Source organism: Anomalospiza imberbis, chromosome 9 (assembly GCF_031753505.1).
Source record: "Anomalospiza imberbis isolate Cuckoo-Finch-1a 21T00152 chromosome 9, ASM3175350v1, whole genome shotgun sequence".
Lineage (NCBI taxonomy): Eukaryota > Metazoa > Chordata > Aves > Passeriformes > Viduidae > Anomalospiza > Anomalospiza imberbis.
The window spans coordinates 9,691,712-9,715,684 of NC_089689.1; the positions used below are offsets into that span (position 1 = coordinate 9,691,712).

Genomic DNA, 23,973 nt, shown 5'->3' on the forward strand with positions numbered 1-23,973 from the left:
CTCATAGTGTTTCTAAGCAATATTGGAGAAAAAAAAATCTAAAAAATTTCTTATCTTTCCTTTAGGATACCTGTTAGAGTGATTAAAATATAGTTTAAACATTTTCAGGGAGGAAATTAACAACACTGTACATGTGTGCATGTGGTTGTGTATTTTAAAATGTCTTTTAGGTCTTTTTCATACAAAGTTCATATTGGAAAGCAAATATCAGTCATCATATTTAACACACCATAATTCGTACCGCAAGACAATGAAATTCCAAAGAATTTAGAAAATAGGTCGATCTGCAGAGCATATGTTTAAAAATAAAATAGAATACAGGCTTTGAATCCGCCTTTCCCCTGTACGTCTCTGCTAACCCCACCCATAGCCACACCAAATGGAGAGCAACTATTTTGGGGAGTACTGCATTCTCAAACCCAACTTTGTGGCACGATGGCACCGCGCCACTCGGCATTTCTTTGGGCTTTGGCAACAGGAAGGCCAGGGCGTGCAGGGCCAGCTCAGTCCCCTGCCATGCTCCCCTTCTTCGGTTTGAAGGCAACCTATTCACAAAGCATTTTGCTACTGCCTCATTTAAAACTATCGTAAAACTGTCTAGGAGCTCTTGCTAATCTCTCTAAACACAAATAATCTGTAAGATTTCAGCTTGCTGGGCATTCAGGAATGGGTATCTGTACAGTGGCTATTTGGCTTTATGTAATATATCATATGCGCATGCAAAATCTTTACCTATATTTGAGAGCTACACAGCAATTATGTGAGTGATGCATGAACTTAACATAAAATACTGCATTGACTGTAAACCTGGCGTAGAAATCACAGTAAAACAGGAAACACTGCATGTCCCCAGTTACACTGTGTTGGAAAGTGTGTGTGCGTGTGCATATGTTTTGTACAATAATGTGTATATATGTTTACAAAGTTTCTTATTTTGTATTTTTTTTTTTTTTTGCAAATCATAACAAAGTTGAAACTGAGCCTGGCCGACATAAGGAGGAAAGGCTTGTGTTTGTCTTTAATCTTTTCTGCAGCACGGTTTAGACTTCTGTCTGATCTGCACATAGCAGAGCAAGGGGCTTGCCGTGCATTGCGTGCAGGCTCCTTGATTGTGGAGGGGGAAAAAAAAAATCTGGCTGGAATCCAGACAGGCGAGCGCAGTGCTCTGTTGATCATTGTGTCTAGCCTTCAGGTGTCTCAGCTCACAGTGGGCGGCGGGTGGGGGAGGGGGAGATAACAGGAGGGCAGACAAAGAATAAAACAGTGTATTTACCAAAAAAAAAAAAAAAAAAAAAAATCATAGGTAGGAGATTCATGCCAAATCCTTTTTTAAAAAATGCTTCTTTTAACGTTCCTTTCCCTGCAGCGGGAGCAAGCAAACATCTGTCCAGGAAGATTTATTTAAGCCATAATTAGTAGCGTCTGGAGTCTTTCAACAATTTCTCCTTCTTGCACTTATTTTTTTTTTTTTTTTAAATAGAAGTCTGCTCATCTTTCACTTAGAAACTGTTTTCACTTCATGCGTTTTTAGAGATCCAGCCCAGCCAGGACTGAGTCAGATTTCTATTGTCTTTGCATTTTCCCTTCCAGTCGTAGTTTTCAGAATCTAACTTTTGGTATGGAAGGGGGGTGGGAAGGATCGTGCAGGCAGGGGGGGAAAGACCTTACTAAAGGTCTTACAAGCATGTGGAGGGAAAAAAAGAGCAAATATACAAATCAGTGCTGTTTATTATACGGTTATTCGTTTGGGTTGAATTTCTTTTCTCAGGAAGAAGAAGAAAAAAAGCGCTGCTTTGTCTGTTGCTTCTGTTTGAGAACTCTCATAAATCTTGCCCAGAAAGCAACTTGGGCTTAAGGAGATCTGGCCAGTAAAGCTCTGGGAAACAATTTCAATGTCTCCTGCTATGGATAGTCTCTTTTTTCTGCACCCTTCGTCCCCGCTGCCCCCTCCATCCCGACCTCCTGACATTATACCGTCCCCACACCCTTTCCCACCCCATCAGTAATCTGAGTGAATGCAAGCTGTAATCTAGAGGTAAAGTTGCTTATCAAAAAGCCTCTCCTCATGCTGAGGGAGTCCAGATATTACACACTAGTTGTGTGTTTTCAGTCCAGCCATAACCCTTTCCTAACACTCCCCCCGTTGCCTTGCCTCTCCCCCTCCCCCCGTGGAAGGGGTGGGATGGGAACCTTGCTCGACTTCATTGTTCCAAACGTAAGAGCTATTTGCCCCAAAGTGTCTTCGCTGTCTTTCATAGCTAATTATAATAACTGTCAGATGTCTGCAAAGTCTGGGCTGCCCTTGCTGGCGGAGTTAAAGTTTGCCTTTATGTTTTCCCCTTGGGGACAGATCAGGCCTGATTAGACACAGAGTACAAATAAAAGTGAACAACATACGTGTGTAGGGCTTTTTGTCTTTGTTTTTCTTTATGAACAAAGCAGCACGCTGGCTATGTCAGGAAGCAGTGTGTCATGCAGCGTGCATGCAGGCACTGCCCTGGAGGATAAGTCGCTTTTGCTTTTTTTTTTCCCCCCTCTTTCTTTTATTGAAGCATGCAAGAAATATTTCTGAATTTGAATAACACTTTACATACTTGCTCATCTTATAAGAAAAATAATCATTGATTTAGGGCACACAGCATTTTGACATTTTTAAGATATTTGCTTTTCTGGGTGAAAATAAAAATAAATAGAGCCTGTACTCACAGTTTTGTTGTGCTGTGCAGGTCGCTGTCTCCTTCTGCAGCGACAAGGAGGGTTGGAGAATGTCAAGGGTGCAGAATCCCAGATAATTCAGGAGAAATGTACAAATGTGCTTCCTGAAGTCGCCTGGAAGTCAGCTACTTGTGCTCAGACATCCCATTGCTGCTCTGCACGCTATACTATCTGCAGTTCTGAATTGAACTAAATACTGCCCATGTGAAAGACAGGGGAAACACAGTCATGTGGGACACACAAATCCACTCTATTGGCTCTGAAGGCACAACTTCAGCATTCTTGCATTTCCACCATTGGTTAACAGTTCAAGCTGAAAGAGTCTAGGTCCTCCTAGTGAGTCCGTTTTCCCTTTATGTTGGAAGAATGACTGTAGGATTTTACAGTGACAGGATTAGTTAAGAAAGGGACTGAAGTCATCCCTTTGACTGAAGCTGGTGGGTGGGGATTGGAAGCTGTGCTTTTCTCAAGTCGATGTTTTTCCTTTTTCTGCCTGCATTCTCAGCGTCAGGAAATGCTTGCCGTTAACTTGGGCAGCAGAGAGAAACTGAAGGGACTTTTTTGGGTTCGGGGTTAGGGACCTGACTTTTAGAGCAACACAGCGTTACAGACAGTATAATAATTTTCATGGGAATAACTAATCTGGTTTACTAACTGGTTATTTTTCCCTTTTCGGATTTTTTTTTTCAAGCTCAGAAAGGGCCATATCAGTACCATTTATCCTGAACTTTTGCATCACATAAACCAGATAAATGAATCCAGCAATTTGAAAGCCTAGACTGATAACTTGACAACAGAAGAAAGATTTTACAGAACTGTTGGATCTCTGGGGAATATTATGATGTGGTCATAGTAATATTTTGAAAGAAGCAACAAATTCCAGAAAAGTTGTAATTGCTGATATTTGATACTAATGAAGATATAAAGATTAAGTAGGAGGGAAGAAGATTGACTATTCCCTATTTTGGTATTCTGTCATTTGTCTAATTTAGTTATGCCAGCATGAGCAGTAATTTGAAACGGTACTCAGTCATGTGTGACATACTTCTCCAATTAACCCTTATTAAAAAGACCTTTCCCAAATCCCCTATGCATGTTTTCCTAGAACTACAGAAAACAGAGGTATGACAGATTTGCAGGGTTTGTATCCGTCTTCCTCTCTGGGCAGATTTATTTCCTCTTCCATGTTTCCAGTGCTGTGTCGAGTGTAGTTCTAAATACACCCAGCGTGTGACTCCTGTTGGTGTACTGTAGAACTTGGGGCCCAGTTTAGCAGTTGAAGTGCTTAAATATGCTTGGAAATTTCCCAGAATAATTAATCTGGAATAGTAAATTCATTATATGTCTGTGGTGTACGCAAGGCCAAGCCCAGACCGCTCTGCTGGCGATCGTGGTATGAGATCCTATTTAGCAGCTTATGCCTGGCCCTGGCTGTCAGGGCATCTTTTTGTTTCTTCCAGTCAGACTTGTTCAGTCCACCTTAAACCAATGCTTCTCCCTCCTCAGAGTTCACCCTCTTAAGCTATTTATAGACTTTTATCATCACCTCACTGACCACCCTTGTCATCACTTAGCTGAACACCATATTCCAGGTGTAGCTACGTAAGATATGGGAACATTCCTCCATATCCTGTGACCTGGTATGGCTGCAGCAAATCAATATGTGTTTGCTTGATATGTGAGCAGGAAAAATACATCTCTTAAAAATAAACTCACACACCTGACAAACAGGATTTTAAAGAATATGAAGACAATAAATATTCTACTCTGAGTTAAGAAGGCCTTGTAAAGACCTTCTTTGCTTCTAAGTGCTAAGATGATGCAGAGTGGGGTTTTTTTCAGCAGGCTCACTTATAAATACTATTTAGTAACAATATATAAAAGGTGTGGTTTGGTGGGTGTTGTTTAGCTTTTTAATCTTCATGAAGAAAGATAATTGTCTGGTTTGGATAAAATAAGGCTACAGCAGTAGCATCAAAACTTTCTTTCCACCCTTCAAAATGTTTTCAGCTCTACTAGGCTTTCCACATCTGGACTCCAGAACACTGAGGGAAGAGAACTGAAAACCCTGGGAGACATTTTCTTTTTTTCACTGTGCTGGTGGTCTTCATAACTTTGGTTGCTTTTTTTTTTGTTGTTGTTTAATTCAATTAAAGAGGGAAGAAATACTAATAAAAGAAAAATTACTCTAGAGAGCAGTAAACTCTTTGGTTTTAAGACCAATACATGGTCTTGTCTTAAATACATCTTTTTCATGAATATCAGTTTCTGATTTTAAAATGCTGAAAAGCTCTTTACAGAAAGGGAATAAACATCTGGGTTCATTTATTATTGTTTAGTTTTTTCCTTTTTTCCTCAAATAACTCAAGTGGATTTTGGGAAAATCTAGGGACTCTGCAGCAGTGATTATTTACCTGCATTTCTTGAGCCATGAATGAAAGATCTAGATAATGCAAGCAGATATTTTTGTGACTCACAGTATTTTGGAGGCCAAATTAATACTTTGTATCACTGTTCCCTCTAGAGAGAGAAGTGTATCTTTATATGTGTTTGTGCATCTAAATGGGCATTTTATTCTCCCTGTCATGTCCATTGAAAAGAAAACAAAATGAAGATTTAGGCTGCATCATATTCACTCTCCTTGAATAATAAACTGCTTCTTTTGCCACTATTGTTGGTAAAGACGAATACATAATTGTAACAGTCAAAGAATAAGAGCATCGTGAAATTATCACTGTGTGGAAAATAACATTGCTTTGCTGATTCTGTCATTGTGATGAAGTTTAACACATGAGATAAGATGCTGGATGAACTGGGCTGTCAGAGTCTGGAGATCCTACTGTTCTGTGGTCCTCCTTTAACAGCACAGATCTCTGTTTCTGGGTTTGGGTTAGGGTGTTTTGGTTTTGCAGCTTTTCCCCCCGATCTAGCAAAGATTGGTAGGGATGCTTAACTCCTGTCTAATAGAGATTCTGGTCCTAAGAATTTTTAAGTTTCCCTGGCCAGAAACACTAGGAAAGAGAAGACATGACTGAAGTTAGAAATTATAGTTACTAAAGGAGCATTTTCAATATTTAGAAGCATTAGAGAGCAGATGGTTGGTGTGAGGGTGAGGAAAAGTAGGATGGCCTTGAACATCTTGTACAGGGTGCGTTCACAAATAACTTTTAAAAACAGCTATTGATTTTTTTTCATGTGAAAATATGAATTTCCAAAATAAGCTCAATGTCTACTTGGGAGGAGGAGCAGATTTGCCCCTTGGCTTCTTCTTAGTAAGGTATACAACATTTAGAAAGACAATAACCAAAAATTGAGATAAATTTCTTTCAGAAACAATAAAGGCACTAATGCAGTTTGCATGTTGATGTGTTGCATGGATACTTCTGAAAATATGTATTTTAACTGTTTCTTTAGACAGTCAAATGCAGTCCTACCCTGTGTATGATGCAGATTTCATGTTGCCCAGCATTTTTAAGCCTTTCCATTTTTCTTTCAGTGCAAAGTAATTGAACTTCATAGACTGTGTATTTGCTTACAACTTTGCCAGAGAATTCTTGCTGTTCTATACACCTTTGCTTTTTATAATTCAGCAGTAGGTGGTATTTGCTAAAGTTTCAAGCTTATATTAGTCACTGCTAGTAAAATCCCTTGAGGCTGGTAGTACATAAGCAAAGAAGAAATCAGACAAAAAAATATATCTCGGGAGATACTGGAGAAGCCAGAAAAAGGCAGAGAAGAAGAAAAAGTCATTGAAAATCGTTGAGAGAGAGCACCACCCAAAAGCCATTTCAAGGTGAGAAATTACCAGAGCCCAGAAATATGCACATGCAGCGTGTGCACGTATTCTGGAAATGTTCTATACCCTGGTTAAGAGCATCCCAAAGCTAACACGAGGAGTTTTTCAAATGTGTCTGGTACAAGAGGGTTGTGAGTGAAAGTTTGTTCTCATCTCCTGCACCAGAGGGGTGAAAACGGCTGAAATGTTGTCTTAGTAAATAATCCTTGCTGTATATGACCTAGTTGGGCAGGCTGCAATATCTACTATTGCCACAAAGAAAAAGGAGTTTAGCTGTTAATATCATAATGGATTTTGTGAGGCTTTGAAGGGGCAGGGAGTGTTTGTTTTTTTTCCAACTGAGTCTTATTCCTTGGTCTCCTCTATTTCTGTTGAAGAAGTGAATGAAACCACATGAGATACTGGGAAGGTTTTGCAACAGTCAGTGAGGAAGCTGGTATCCCCTCACTAGTGAAAGTCAGAATTACTTACTCCTCTTTCCTCTGCAGGTCTTCTGTCTGCTTAGGGACAGCTTTTGGTGGGTAGCTTAGATAATATGGCTGTAATTTAACCACTATAAAAAACTGATCTTGATATCTTGATCTATGCACTGGAATTCATGCACATGTTGAGCTTGTAGTTGTTGTGTATTTATAAACCTGATTTTGGTTACAGGACTGTTAGTGAGGAATTCAGATCTCATTCAAGGGAACTTAATACAACAGGAAAAAGTCCAGGATTTTTAACTTATTGATCCTAAATTTTTTATTAGTTTATTCAAGTGAAAATTAAAACAATGTGTTTAGAATTGTATTTGTAAAAGAAAAATTCTAGAGAAAACGAAATGTTGTTTAAACAGTAGGTTGGTAACTGCAGTATACCTCAGATCAAATTGAGTGACATGAGTCTTTTTAAGACATGAGTCTTTTAAAGCTTGGCTAGAAATGAGATCACCATAGAATTAGGCTAACCAGAAACACTTGATCAATAAAGCTAGAACCAACCATGCTTTTGATCACATAAACCTTAAAATGAAAGTTAGGCAAACAGTTTCTATATCACATCTGTGTATTCTAGAAAGTCTGGTCATTTCTTTTGAATAATGTTTTTTTTCCTTTCCTGGGTAATTTCCTTAATTTTTAAAAATTCTTCCATTTCTGGAAGACTTAATCATTTTCTTTAATCATTTGTTTGATCATTTGTTCTCTTAAGTCCTTTCAGAGTAAACAATTTATTTTTCCTAAAAAATGCTTGCCTGATACTCATCTGCTTCAGTTTTCATCCTAAAAAATGAAGGCTTTATAGGGACACTCAGACTTGGTGACCTTAACCGGAATTTTTCCCTCAGCCTACTCTTACAAGGTTATGCAGCTTTTTCTGCTTTCAGATGCAAGTTGTTTTATCCCTAATTAACCCACAGTAATATATCAACGTATATATTTTATAAATTATTTATCAAAGTGTAATTTCCTTATAGATTCCTGCAACTGGCACTTTGTATTTTAATTTCCATGTAAAGTAAGATTGGTTTCAAAATCTAGAACTTATCGATTTATGTGCAATCCAGTATTTGGTGAAGAACAATAGAATTTAGCAGTTCATGTTTCAAATGTAGAAGTCTTCTCATTAAAAAAAATCCTACATGGCCTAATTTTGAATATTTTTATTGAATCTATTATTCCCTGGGATAAATAATCTCTTACTTCACAGAGAAAATAGACAAATGTTGAAGTATTTCAAACTATATGAATTAACTAAATTAAATAATGTATTCCCTGCACTGTCCCACCCCTACAGCACTGGCTGCACAGTACTGCAGTATTCTAGGTGAGATTAAAGCATCACTCGCACACAAGCCTATAGCAGCTGCAACATCTTTTTCAGTAAAAATATATTAAAGTAAAATATATATTCCAAATTTTTCAAAGTAATACAGTGTTTGTGGACCAGTATAATAAATCTCAGAGATTATTTTTCTTCTTTGTCAATAATTTTGATGTAATGAGATATCTCATTTTTAACTCACAGTTCTTGTCTGATGTCTCAGTCTATGGATTAAGATAGTAACATCCATTTCTGTTCCAGTTTTGGGTGGTCTTAAACTAGGACAGTTTCAAAAGGATTTGTTTCTTTAAACCATCTGCCCTCCACATTATACTCCTTAATGAAATAATTTCTTTTGTTATTTGCTTATAGGATGTTAATACTGCATAAAAGCAATAACAATACCATAGTTTTCCTTATAAGAAGCCAGACCTGTTACTTTAAGGAAATGCATTTTTCCTCTGGTAGCTTATGAAAATTTAAATTAAAAGGATTTAATAATTTAAGCAGCATAGTTTAGTGACTGAGCGTTGAAGAACAGAGGAGTTTGAAATTGCTAGCAAAACACAAGGCATTTCAGAGAATATAGTTCAATACTGCCTTCAGGCACTGATCCTTACTAGGTGCATGCAGGGTACAGATGCTTTCAGAAATAGATTATTGTATAGTTGAACAGTACTGCTCCTCCAGGAATGGCATTTTATCTTTAATTATATATTTGGTATTGATTAATGAATTTCTTATACTCTACAGAGCAAAGAATTCATTTACCAGGAGGGATTTGATCTTGGTTAACAAACAAGGTGTAGACAGAGGGGACAAAAGCGGCAGGGCAGAGGGAGCAAGTCAATGCCAACTGCACTTGTTCAAATATTTCCAGTTGCAAAAGTATGTTTGCATATTTGTTTGATCCTTGTACAGGAATAAAATCCTGCTCTGAGCCCTCCTGCATGTCATCCTACTTAAAATAATCTCTATTGTGTTTTTTACCCTTTTTTTTTTTTTTAATAGAGCCATCATGATATTTAAATATCCTGTTACTCTGTCCCTTGCTCTGTATCATTTGTTCCTTCCCATTGTTTAATTATGGACTTCATTTATGGTAATATCACAATCTAAACTGGAGGTTTCTTGCTTGAGGGACCTTGACTGAGATCCTGACTGTAGTGAAATCAAGGAGAAGAGTGGGTTTCAGTGTCTTAAGTGGCACCAGGATTTCATTCTGACTTTTTTCAGGACACCTCTGGACAAAGGGAACAAGTAAGAATGAAGTGCTTGAGTATTAAGCCAATTATCTTTTCTAATCAGAACATGTATAGGGAACTCTTAAACTGAAGAAAGGGTGAAATCTGCTGAATAAATTATTCCCAGTAAATAGTGCACCCAGCTCTAGTCCTGACAGAGATAAAGCTTCAGTGGCATCAAAGTGTCTGCTCTTACAGGGTGTTGCTCTGACACAGATGTCAAATGACAAATCAACATGAGGTGAACACATGAGTCTTATTCCGTGCCTTGCTCAGCTGGAGAGATTACAAAGGGGGTGGTCAAATAAGCTCCAAAAATGCTCTTATAACCTTCTTTAGCTGTAAAAGATAAATAAAACTGGCCAGGAGGTAACTTCTGTAATTCCTTAAATCTCCTTTGCTGATGTTACAAAGTGTAGACTGCAAATAGCTTGGGACCTTTTTCCACAGCATGGAGGGAGGCAGGGAAATCACTGAGAGCTTGTGGCCAGCCCCTCCAAGACTGAAAAGAGACCTGAAAATTAAAACCAGTTCTTTTTGTCTGGTGTAGCAGGTGTTCCTAAAAAGGAGTTTAGCTCTGGTTCATTTCCCTAGTATTGAATTTACCTCCGTATCTTTTGCTGGGCTGTGGTGAGATATCTGTGAGACTAAGTAACAGTGATGGAAATACTGAAGATAGGAATAAAAAGTGATTGAAACCCTATGCTGGGGACAGTATTCTGACTGTCTGTATTCTTGAAAAATGCCATGAAAATCATAATTTTGTTTGGGCTTCTCTTACGCTGGTGAGTGGCATAGGTACTCAGCCCGTTTCCCATAAAATTTTGTTCTTAATGAGGAAAAATCAAAAGTATTGGAGAAAAAGTGGTTTGAGTGTTTCCTGAGGACAAGCATGTAGGGAAGGGCCTCATTGATAATATTCATAATTCTTGTAGGACCCTGGTAGAACTGTTTGAGTGTGTGCTGCAGGAACAGGGCAGTCTACGTGCAGAACCTGCCGTGGCAGCTGGGGCACATGGAGTCAGGCAGCAGCTCCAGCTCTGCAGCCTCAGAGAGGAAATCAGAGAATTCAGATCCAATGCCTCTCTATCCATCAAGATGTCATTCATGCATATTAAATGGCATAACACTGATAAAGTCTAATTTTAGCTGAAATAGTCTTTACGACACCAGATTTTACTTTGGGTAATAAACCAGAATGTTATAAAAGAAAAATTGATTCTTTCACTCATTTCTTCAAAAGCACAGGAAAAAAAACAAAACAAAACAAATACCAAAACCCTTTTACTTTTTCTTGCCTTTTTTCCCTCCTTCTAGGAGAAAGCACTACCTTTATAGTCTTTGTCCTAAATGTAACATCTCAAGCCATAATTTAAAATCAGTGTAATTTTGTATCAGATTTTTGGTATTTTTAATGCTGTTTTAGAAACTCTCCAATGAATCTGAAATGCAGTATCTGAAATGCAGTTTGCAGTCCTTTAAAACAGTGAAAATCTTTTCTTTGCAGTGATGGATTTCCCAGAGTAAAGATGATAATTAATCTATCTTGGTTAAATTTCTGTAACTTTAATTCCATTAAATTTCTAAAATTTCTACCAACTAGTATCTTTCATGAAAGTAGAATTATTCTAAAGATTAATTTTGTCATAGTGTTAAAAACTGTACATCATAGGCAAACAATCCATGTAGAAATATGTGCTTGTTCCTTTGAGAGAGGTGAATAGATAAACTGTCCAAGGTACAGGGAAATAGAGCATGGATAATGTGGGTTTGAGATATTCTGTTGCTTAAGTGATGCATTAAATCAATATTCTGCAAAGCTTTTTCTTGTTAAGTTATTTACTTGGCTGCTGTCACAATTCACCATTTAGGTCATCATCTTTTTAACAAAGTTATTTTTTTGTGGCCTAATTTAACTTCATCTAAATACTCCAATTCCTCAAGTAATGAAACTGCTTCAAATGCTGAAACTAAAACTGTTTTAATGCCAATATTTACACTCACATTGCTTACTTGGTTAATATGTTAAGGAAAGAATAGAATTTCAAGTGAATTACTAGTTTATCTGCATGGAAATCTATTACTACAAATTAATACCAGACCGAACAAAAAGTGGTCTTAATAATTTAATAAAAATGGAAAATTCTTTAAGTTCTGACAAGAGACTCATGAAAAGAAAGACAAGTGTTCTTTCTTCAGCTGTTCTCACTTTAACATAATATATGCATAAATGAAATGTCAGAAGTGGCTTCATTTCAGCAGTTAAAACCATTCAAAAATGATTCTGGAGATAAGCAGTGCCTTGTTGTAACAGGAGCTGAAGGTATGCACTCGGTGAGGGCACCTCAGGGAAACCCTCAGCCCTCACATGGCTGAGGAAGAGCTGCACAACTTCAGCACCCTGGAGGGATTTTGTTTGTCAAAAAAAAATTAGGCACATCCTGGATCATGAATCACCTCTGTTCTGCTGAGCTCCAGATAAAAAAATCATTTTAGACCAAGCAACCCATCCAGTCATTTTTTCCCCTTAATCAAGATTAAAAAGAATAAGATCACTCACTTCCCTTTGTAAACTGTGCTAATGGTCTCTCATCTGTACTGTGCTGTCTGTGAGATACTGTTTATATAAAGGGGAATAAGTGACAGGGTCTACACAGGCGTGGCTAAGTCTGCACTTCAGTTTAGATGGTTTTGTACTTTTTAAAAGAATTTTTTATGAAATTGTAATTAAAATTATACTGTGGTTGTGGTTTTCTTTTTTTCTTTCTAAGCAGTTTCATTTAATTTTAAACTAGCCTAGGAAACAGTGTTACCAAAGAGAATTTATTCATCCCTTTTAGGGTATTTTAAAAATATTGGTTGTTCAAATGTTGATGAAAACCACCAAGTAAATGCAGGGCATTTATCTGAGTGCAGGAAAGTGCAAAGATTATGATAGATTTTTTTAAGAAATTATAAGTACTGCAGCTTGTAGAAGAGAGTTTGGGAATGTCTTCATTCCTTACCTCTCACAAGGGATGATTCAGCTTGATCTGGAGAGATTAGAAAAGGATAGAGCAGATTCATTAGTTATGAGAGGAAGTGCTTTTTCATACAGCGTGTCATAAAATTATGGAACTCACTGTTGGGATTGCTAAGGTTAGACCTGTCTTAATTACTGTATGAATATCGAATGGTTTGATGCCCTTGCATTTTTTTTCTTCATAGTCTCTGCCAATCCCATCATGTTTTGTTTATCTGTTTCTACAATGACTTTTCTCACGCACTTTTTCCAGTTTGTGGGAACTAAATGCAAAACAAAACATCTATTGTCTTGCTGCTGCTCTTCCTCAAATTGCAGAACCTTTTTAAGAACATACACAGATCAGGCAGCATAGTTGTATTTCAGTGAGATAAGTTAAAATTTTCTGGAGTTAATGAAGCTACTTTTCAAATTAATAAGGCAATGAAGAACTACTTCTATAAATATGTGTATATGTATGTATATAAATACTGAATAAATAGAAGTGACAAGATCACCTTCAATTGTTTTCCCCATCAATAAGGATTGGTTTAATACCTTTCATAATCTTTTCACTTGTTAACATGAAGTCTGACTATCAAAAGCAGTGGAACTCCATGTCCTGTCTAGATAAACCGCCTAAACTGCATGAAGCAACAGTGTGTGTAATAAGAGGACTTGTAGAGTAGAAAAATACATGTCAAATCTTCTTTTAGTATGTTCTTTATTGGCCTAAGAGGGCTAGACCATGCTGTCACTTAAATGGAATAAAATTACAGAATACCTGAACTGATGAGAACAAGAAGTTCCAATGAACAAAAAATTCACCAAATCCAAAAATGTAAAGTACTGACCCCCTTTGACCTCAACAAGTTGTTAATTAGCAGAGGATTAACACCCTTTTCATGTGGTGGCAATCACTAGAAAATAATGTGCATGCATCAGAGAACTTCAGGGTCTTCTAACAAAAGATTAAATGCAAAAATTCTGTGGATTATGAAAGTGGAATCTGAAAGGGTCACTACAGTGTCCAGTTTGCAATTTTGAACGTATTATTGGTACCTTAGAAAATAAAATATTTTGGGAAGAAGAAGACTTAAATTTTTATGCAGAATTTTTATACAGAAAAATTATTGCTATTGCATTCATTTCTCAGTTTTGTGTCCTTAAAGATTTAAAGCAAGAGTTATTAGAGAAAAATCTTGACACATTTTAAAATATTGCCAGTTTATTATGAGGTAGAAAAAAAAGGAATTTTATTTTTAAATTAATTTTTCAAAAGAACTTTAGAAAGTTTAATTCCTATTGTAAATTACTATGGACATCAAGCTATTCTGTAGTCCACATAAAGCCACGACCTAGGATGAGTAGTGTAGAGCAAGTGAACAAAACCAGAACTTTTTCTAAAAGAGAAAGCTTTTCTCTAACAGTTGGTTACTTCTTAATCCTGAAAATATGGCTAATATTGTGAATGCACCTGCTGCAAAACAGAACTGACTTCCTTTCAAGATGCACCAGTATTTCATAATTGACTTCTGTAACAGGTTTTTAACTTTGGTTCTGAGTGGAGCCCCTGCGGCCTCAGGGGGATTGGGCTGTCGCCTGTGTGCTGTGCCAGTTTGCAGGTCACCAACATGGGGCAGAGGGAGGGCTGTGTCCCTGCTGGGCTGTTCTGCACCACAGCCTGTGCAGCAGTCAAGTGCACACCTCGATCACGGGGAGAGTGCGCGGAAGCTGAAACCCTGTAAATTTAGCCAAGAATTGTTTGGCTCTCATTCCTCTTAGAACTGCCAGCACTGGAAACTTCTGAAAGTCAGCTGTCCATTGGGGAAATTTATGCGCAGCCCTGCCCTCACACAGCTTGTGATTTACAGCAGGAAGCAGTGGGCTGGATAAGCACCTTCCTCTTGTCATAAAGACCCTCTCTGATTTCAATATCCAGACAAATAACTGGGTCACTAAACAAATGAAACTCTTGGTTTATCTCATCACTTGCAGGTAGTGAGTTCTGCAGATTAGTTTTGTTGTGAAAATGTATTTCCTTCTTTGTAACGTAAAGAGAGTACTTTTGTAACTTCATTTAGCAAAATGAGTATTTTGGCTTTTATAGGATGATAAATGTCTGTTAGACAACTTTTGCTGGTTGTGTTTACTTCACCCATGTCTACTTCCATCTTATTCAAGTCCCTTTTCTTTTGTTCTTTCCACATTATGGATTTGGCATATTTAAGGCTTCACAATGGACAGGTTATGGAGCGAATTGTATCACAAGAAGCAGTAATGATGATTCCACCTGCCATTTTTAGTGGTGTATTCATAGTTGCACTCATCACAAGTGATGCCTGGGGAGACTACTTAGAAGGAAGGCGAGACAGAGTTAAAAGATAAAGGCAGGTATTTATTGAAAGACCTTCTAGGGTACACCTTGGGCAGTGCAGGAGTCTCACAGAGACTACACTCAAGGTGGACGACAGTCACGAGTTTTTCAGACAGTTATAAGTTTGGTCTATTTGCATAGCAGAGGTTAATTGTCCAATTACAGTTTCAGGTAATGCAATTACATTCCCCTAGTTTGCTCCCCACAATTCACTTTCTTTTTTTTTTAAGTTCACATTTTTTGGGGCCTGAGACAGAAAAGTGTCCTTGAGTTTCATGCCTAGAGAAAAATTGTTTAGTCTGAATAAAATGGGAGAACAGTAGCTGACAGGCCATGGAGTTTTAGAGTTATATCCTAAAGCAGTACTGATCTGAAAAATATAAAAGCTAAAACTTAAGGCATCACAAGGAGCCCATGCTTTCACTTAAGGTCAGTCTCATGGGGCTGACAACTGAAAAAAATACTTTTCAGATAGATTGAGTGAATTGGACCTGGAAGTTTCTGAAAAATCATAAACAGGAAGCTGTGCAACTTTTAAACTCATTTCTTAACAGAGGCACAATTGAAGCACAAAGTCTTACTCTCTACTGTGAATTTGATCTCCTAATACTTGTGGTAGATTCTGTATCTCCAAGGGGATTTTTCATTCTTAATTATACTCTGATGCCGACTAGGATATGTTCTCTTTGTATGTTTGGTTTGTGTCACTCACCTGTTCAGCTAGTGAATAAACTGAAGCCTCCTGTGAGTGCATAGCTCTGCCAAAATATACTATATTGACTAGTTAATTCCCTGATTTTTGAAACTGATTCAGCTTCAAACTTTCTATGTTAATAGTTAAAAATAAAATTAAAAGATCCAAACTTCTTAAGAGGAAATTAGCATAATGGTCTCTAATAATATCTAACTGTATATGACGCAAGCTATTGGTAACCTAAATAATGAATGTATAAATAGGCACTAATTTAACTCTTCTTACTTCAGGCAAGTAGGAAGTTAATTCAGAAAGGGATCATAGATCTCAGCTAAAAGCATGATTGTGTTTGAGTCTCTATTATGCTTACTTCAGGATTCTGATTAAATACTGCCTTTTAGTTATCTCTCTTCCTAATTAGATAAATGTTTCTACTGAAATTCTTGGAGGGCCAGACTTAAATTGTGCCTACAGAAAAGTTAACATAAGAAACTTTGACATTTTCTTTCTGCAAGTGTTCATGCCAGCAGAGTTGATTATTTGAATACAGTTGGAAAGCAAGCAAATTCAAATAGCTATTCATGAAAGGTGTTCCTCAGATTTAGGAGCCAAGAGTACAGAGCTATATTGTCTTGGACTTTCAGCTGCACAGCTGGAACTGTTTCCAGCAAAACCTGTATTGGTTTATACAGCATTAAAATTCCCTCTGTTTTTTATCTAATACAATGATTCTGTAAATACCTCGAACCACTCAATCCCTGCCTCACGGAAAGGCAGCACTGCCTTTTCCAGTAGAAATACCTAACTGTGGATGGGAGAGGTGGGACTTTTCCTTTCCTTTTGCTGGTGTCATTTTGGAGTGGTGGTAAATCAACCATGAACTTCACCTTAGAGTATGATAAAAAAGGAAAAAATGTAACCAGGTAAATTCAATTTAATATGATTTCCTACCACTTGAAATCTTAAAATTAGATTAAATACTTCTTCAGATTTCGCATACTTTCGAGACTCACTCTTCAAAGGTCACAAGCAGCATGACAATAACTAAACTTTTGCTGACAATAACTAAAACTCCTAAGTATTATCTAAAAATAGTCTAAACTATGATTTTTTAATATTCACATTCTTGGAACTAAGCCTGTATTTCAGGCTTACTGTTTGTGTATAATCCCTTCTGTTAGCATAGACAAACACAGTTTGCTGCAATAACTAAAATCCATGGGCAGTGAGGCATGCACCATTAGAATTACTTACAATAAAGATGTGGCCACATATATAGGTTCCACTGGCTTCCCTTTTTCCTTGAACACTAGATCAGATATACTGGATACACTGCGTGCTGAGGGGAGGTGAAACGCTTTCCATGTCCAGCAAGAATACAGAATAAAAGTGTTAATATGTGCATGGTTAATGAGTCTATGAAATCCTGAACCTCTCTTCTAAAACAGGCCTGCAGAATTCTGTATTGAAGTGACTGTGAAATGTGGGCTCAGTTCAGTTATGAGACTGTGAATCAGTCCAAGATTTTTTCTTCAAGGCACAGGCTTTCACAATTTTGTACTCCCTTTCCCTGTAGAGGAGTGGGAGAGAAGTGAAGGAGCCCATTTCCTTGTTTTTCAGAAGTTGAGTCATGGAAAGCTTAATGGATCAACGGAAATAGAAGTGTGGGGAAGAAGTTGATGCATAATAATCCTACTCTTCTACTGCTCCTGCTAATTCCAGACTTACCTGCTGCTTATCACATGGTGGGAACTATTCTCGTTATTATTTTCCTTAATGCTGTTCATGTTCAAAGTTAGATTAGCACTGTGCATCCCATTTATCACAAGCTCTGTATGGAAAAGCCATATGGTGATCAAGACTGGGAATTATGCCCCAAGTTTCACACTAAATGCACTTATATGGTCTTATGGCTACTTACACTTGGTGCCCATCTGTTAGGATGGCAGGGGGCCCACTGCTAAGTTGGCCAGACAATTGCCCTTGAGGATAGTTGCCAGACAATGTTTGAGCTTCCGTGGGCAACATAGCAATGGAAAAACCAGTGGCTCTGCTAAAACTGCCTCCTTATACCAACAATGGCATCTCACATAGTTATAGTTTCTACTTCACATAGAAAATCTATGAAGTAAAAAATGTGGAAATGATGATTTCTGTCCCTTGCAGAGGTACAGGTTATGCTGCAGTGAGCAGATGTAAAAATCATCCGGGAGAACTGTTTCAAGTCAGACTGCAGTAAACTACAATTACATATGTACAGTATGCAGGAGATTTCCCATCAAACAGGAAACTACAGAACAGACTGATGTAACACATCTGTGGCAAAACTAAAGATGCGAGTTCTAAAAATGCTTCAGGGATTTAGCACTCAACATCAGAGAGAGAAGATCCTATGACTCAAGTTGGTATTCACCATGTAGGAGGTGGGATGAGCCTTGCTATTTCAAACAACTAAACATATTTTGCTTCATACTAAAGCTAAGGAATGAAAATATTATTTTGGGCAAAAAAAAAAATCTTTAAATCTTTGCAATTGAAAACAAATTTAGATTTTGAAGATAGTTCATGAAAGTAAAGCTAGGAAGAGAAAGACTAAGGAATAATGTATGAATGGTATAGCAAATGCATTTTGCAGAGTATTAAAGTAGAGGTTAAGCTCAGAAAAGAGAAAGTAGGAATTAGGCAGCATCAAGAAGGTATCAGAAGCAGGGAGAAGTTAAAAAAGCAGGTAGGTTTGTTTATATCACTTTAAAAAAGTACATTGTACACAAAGTCTTTGGTTTGGACTTGGAATTGACTACATTGAAGATGAAAGCAGTCATGACTTGGGGAAGAAGAGGGAAAACATAAGCAGGAAAAAGCATTCAGTCTAAGAAAGAAAAATAAGCTTTCATGTGTAGGGGAGCTGGGAAAAAAAAACCCAAGAAATTAAAAGCAGGTGGTAGCAATTGAAGTTCAGCTCTTCCATTGACTTTGTGGATTAGGCCTTAGAAGCTCTGAAGCCTTGGTTCCTGATCAGTGTTACTGAGATAGAAAAATCTGATTCTCTTAACTTCTTTCTGGTTCTGGGCAGCTCTCTTGTCACTAGAAGGTCTACTCTGTCAGAATGTCATCTTTGCCTATACAGATGGTGATCTCTTCAGTAACACTGCCTTCTGTACCTGTAACTTTTATAGGGGCTTTAAATTCTCATTTGAAACATCAAATTAAGCAGATTTTGTGGTACTGAAAAATAGCAAGAGCTTGACATTAAGACTTCTCACAGGAGTCTCAGAGTTTTAATGGAGATTTTTTCGGAAAAGATTTGTGTCCAAATGGACAAAACTAATTAAGATCACAGTTTGGTGGTTAGAATAATTGCTTATGATGGAGAAAGTTGCATGCCAAGTCTTGAACCTGATTCATTCCAGGAAATATTAATTTCCTTCATGCCAGACAAGTGCACTGATCTCTGAATTTTCTGGAGGAAATGGTCACCTTTTCCTTATCTTGTTTTCACCTTGTCCTGGATAGCTGGAACTCAATATTTTTTAAAAATAACGTAACTTCCAATGTTGCAGGTTAAAGAGGGCACACTCTGTGAAGAGGAAATGAATCTAGGCTGTCACAGACTCTAGGCCCCACAAGGGTCCAGCAGGTGAAACTGGTTGTAGATCCGTTGTCAAAACTCGCATTGGAGTTTTGAGAGGAAGGTTTAATTTCTGCAGTGAAGGTGTTACTAACCAGGTCACCTTCTTCAGTCTGAAAGGAACACCATCCTCTGTTCAAATGAGGTGGCCAAGGAAATGCTTGGGACAGAATTCCTCTTAGTGAATCATCTCACTTTTCTTCCATTTCTAATGTTTATTTAATAAATGTGTATTTTCTAAAGTAATCATGCCAGATACTTTTGTGTGTTCCAGGAGATTAGCTTAAACATGCTATATGAAAATGGAACCACTGAATTAGAACAGTGTTTTTTCTTAGAATCATATTTTTGTAGGACACCTTCAGTCTGTAAATAAGTTTGGTTTCTTTGTGTTGGCTTTATGGCATTTTGTAGCAATTGTAAGATTAAGAGGTTAAGTCTGTAATCTTTAATATGTCTTTTGGCTGTGTAACCTTCATAGATTCACATTGGAGGTTTTCAGATGTGAACAGAAAGGTGAATTTAATTTTGAGCTTGGTCCAACATCTAAGATTAACACATGATAACCCAGTTGCATAGTTCATTCTGGACCTCAACTCTAGCAAAAACTTCTGGCTTTTAAGTTTCTGTGAAGTAAGTGAAACACAGCACCTATTAGTAACCAGATGTAATTGAAGCAAAATACTTTCAGTTTTAACAGATGGGCCTTTCAAAATCAACCATATGAAACTAGTTTATTTTGAATGTTTTTTTCCTGGAGGGACAGCATTTTATTTAGTCATCATAGCTCTTATTTGCATATTGTGTTTCATTTGTTTCATGACCACATTAATTAGAAGAAAAGACTATCTTGCTTTAGATGACATTTCAGTTCCTGAATGAACAGGGACATGAGCTTCAGGCAAGTTGCATTAATTTAATCTCTGTAGAAATTAATAACAAGTGTACTTCAAACTTTCCCTTCAAAAACAATAATTTTAATATTTATGCATAAGAAAAGGCCATTCCTGACCCTTGGCCAAGAGATTACTTTGTTGGTTTATCCCCAAGAAAATATTTTATGTTGATAAGTCGTTACATGAGTGATTTTTTGAACAGAAACAGAGCACACAGTTCTTACAAAGCCTTGATCACGAATTTATTTAATAGTGGTTTGATTATGACCTGAGAGACTACTCTTGATCTTGGAAATGAAATGTCCAATGTTCATTTCCACAAAAGTTCTAGGCATAAATAGCATAGTCCCTGATAAAAATCCCAAGTGTTGGGTTGTGGGTTATGTAATGGTCAAAGGAAAACATGAAAAGGAGGAATGTTGATGTAATTAATAGGTTTTTGAAATGAGAAGAGACTATACCAAAGTTAGTCCGAGATACTCCTTTTGAAACTGCTTCCAAAACTAGTTGAATAAATGTCTCCAAGCGAGGGTTCCCTGATGAACTCCCTCTTACAGTGACTACATTGAAAAAGTGCACTACTACAGGGGCATGTGCACTTCAGTGCCATCCTCGAAGAGAAAATTCTGGTGGGTAGTGCAAAAGTAGAAAAAACCTGTTCAGAACAAGAAATGTCTTCATGTGTACCTCATTTCTGGAATGTGAACTTCAAAATCTCAGAAGTTTTATTAGGTATTATTGATAAGCAAAGCATGTTCAGAGGGCATAGCTTCAACAAGAAACCTCAAGTAGTCTGTAAAGCTGTGTTGACAGAAATATTTTTTTAAGATATTGCAAACTCATGCTTTCCATTGGAGGAAAAAACTCCTTTTCGCCCTCCACCTTTCATGAAGTGCTTTATATTTGCAGACTGCATACCTTTTTAGGTCAAGGAAAACTAAAGTTGTCCTTTTATCTCTGGCTTTCCAATTATTTGTCTGGACTTAGGGCTAAACATCCTGCTCTGAACTTTACAAGGTTGTTCATTCTTATGAACTTTAAATTTTAAAAAATCTTATCTTTAAAGTTATTTTGATTAGGGCATTTAAACATATTGTGTTTAGAAGTTAATTTTTATAATAGTTCTGGTTTTGGCAGGGGGAAATTTTATAGCATCTCTATGTTTTGATTTATTCACATTATCTTATTTTTGCCCTTCACTTCCACAGGTATTTAAGGAATTTAACTATATTCCTACAAACCTCAGAACCATCTCAGAAAAGACAGATTTAATTTTGACTTTGAATTTTCATTAACATTCTTTTTTTTTGGTATCTTTTCCTTCAAGCTTATTTTCCTAGCAGTTCAGTAATTCTAGTCCTATTTCCAGCTCAACCTGAGTGCTTTGAATTTCAGATGGATTGCAAACAACCTCCTACTCTCAGAAGGAATTACTTGAGCTACAGCGAAAAGGGCAGTAGCTTTTTGCACTCCTTGGTGTACCTTCTCCTTACCTTAATCTGAAGACAAAATGTCTAAAATTTGATTATGATGATAATGATAATAATTTTAAAAGCCATAGCCCCTTTCATGTTCATTGCAACAATAATTTCTCTAAGTGAATAACACAAAGAATCACCCAAAGTAGTACAGATTGGTTTACTTGGCAATAATGGTCTACCTTTTGCACTTGATTTTACCTGTATAATCAGAAATAAGGGTGCCAGGTTATGGCAGCTCAAAGGAGGGCAAAGCGTGATTTGGGACTTGAAATATTTCCTGGGCAGCCCAAAGGAAAGCCTCAGGCATTCACAGCATCTACTTCAGCACTAAAGTCACTGACACTTCCTCTGCTTCTGCAACAGTTGCATGAATTCCATTCATTATACCCATATGTATTTATTTTGTTTCATTCCAGGTTTTCCAGTACATTTCTTGAAAATAATTGAACAGCATACAAATCCAATGTATTAAAACAATTGTATCAGGTTTTGCACCCAGTCTGTCTGGGTCCCTATTTAATCTTAGAAAATGAACTGTATTGCAGAAGCCATTATGTTATTAATGCAAGCAAATTATGTTTAAGGGAGCTGAGGTACCCCAGCAAATCTTTTATTCTGCAGCTCTTTTCTTGTTAATTTTTGAGTGCTGCTTATGAAGCCAGGAAAGCAGTAAAGTCTTTGAAAAGCATGAAATAAATTCTGTTCAGTGAGTGGGTAATTGTTCAAGGTCATCTGTTCGTTGTCTTTGTCTTGATTGTTTGAATTAGTAGCTAATAATGGGGCTGAACCGTGAATGAATTATTATCCATAGGGCATATTTTGGGGAGTGTCAGGAAATATTACAGGGTAATTAAGGTTATCCAATAGCAAGGCTGTGTTACTAGCAGATGTCTAGTAATTACTGTGTTTAAAAAGTGTGGGGATTAAACTAAGATTATAGCTTTTATATTGACTGCCTTTGCAAGTCAGACTTGGAATTTATTCAGTTTATTCTGCTGCCCTTTTTCTTTTGTTCTGATTCTGTCACTTAAATTCCAACTTAAACACAGGCCTTTCCTGGTGAATTAAAATAAACATCAGCAGATGGTATGCAGTAAATGTGTATACAAAATAGTAGTGTGGTTATTGAGGACTACAGAGATAACAGCATTGATAAATACTGCTACTATTTATTTGTTAACAAGTTCTGATTCCATTCTAGGGCTTGAACATCAGTTCTTTCAGGTTTAAAATAGTGCAAAGATTACTTTCTCTAAATAGTTTTTAATACTGTAACAGAGTTTAATATGACAGGAGAGCTCAATTGTTCATTTAAATTTCATTTGTTGACTTGGATATCTTCATGCAAAACCAGAAGTCCTGAGTTCAAAGTTTTGTTGTTATTACTGACCCTAAGCTGGTTTAGTGCTACCAGAGGCCAGGGAAGGGGAAGCATTTGTTTAGTCCCCGATCCAGCAAATTTGATTTTAGCAGATGGGCAGAAGGGAGATAATGTAATGGACAAGTATCTGTGGCATCTGGAATGTCTGGATTTAGCACAGTTGACTGGCACTGGGGTGGGAAGGGCAACATGGAAGCTGTCTGTGCACAGTGAGCCTCAGAGGTAATGAGAAACCTCTCAGGAGAAAAGAGTGATGACTAGGAAGAAAATGTCAGGTCATTGAGTGTTTATAGCCATAAAAAAGGAAAAGTGGGAGGTTTGAAAAATAGAGGAGAACTACAAAATGAGCATGCCAGGAAAGGAAAATGTGGACAACAGTGAATAAAGGTTTTGGGCAACTGTTTTATAGTATATGGGACCTTTTCAAAGAGGAACGCACTGGCAGATCATTTTTTTTTTTCCTTCACCATAATTTAAAAACACAATTGAAATAAAAACTTCACTTTGCAAATTGTACGTAACGTCCCAAAGTCTAAACCCCTTTGATTCTGGCCTACCAAGCCTTTGCATGATTTTTCATCGGACTAGCATTAAGCAGAGTAAGCTTTTTATTTATTTTGCATGTTGCTGGCAGTGCAAGAGGAGATTACACAGGAGTGCTATGGATTTGGAAGTCTGGCTCCCATGTTAGTGATTTTTGTTGGTGTGGGGCTAGCAGCAGGCAAACTGGCCCGCGGCAAACACAGTTGGTTGTGGCAGTCCAAGCCCCTGCTCACTCTACCTGTAGCTATCTTATGCCAGAGATACCCATTGATGCACAAGCTGTAATTTCAGAAACTCTTATAGCCACACTAGAAGGAATTCACTAATATTGTGTTGACAGCTTCTTTGGCTTTTAAGTAAGTATGGAAAATGTTACATGTTTATGACAAAGGATTGTGCTGATTCAAAAATGCT

The 23,973-nt window shown here is 37.3% G+C and overlaps 2 long non-coding RNA genes across 15 annotated transcripts in view; one reads left to right on the forward strand and one right to left on the reverse strand.

Annotated features, from left to right (window-relative positions):
* The window catches only part of LOC137479259 (uncharacterized), a 61,539-nt gene extending 58,390 nt beyond the window's left edge, over nt 1-3,149 (reverse strand). For 5 of the 13 annotated variants that reach the window (XR_011002099.1, XR_011002097.1, XR_011002095.1 and 2 more), the window contains exon 1: nt 2,707-3,148. This is a non-coding gene — a long non-coding RNA (uncharacterized lncRNA). Of the gene's footprint in view, nt 1-2,706 lie in introns of all 13 variants that reach the window. The other 8 variants (XR_011002096.1, XR_011002100.1, XR_011002093.1 and 5 more) reach the window with 3 other exon arrangements.
* The window catches only part of LOC137479262 (uncharacterized), a 182,436-nt gene that overhangs the window by 78,119 nt on the left and 80,344 nt on the right, over nt 1-23,973 (forward strand). The window lies entirely within an intron of this gene.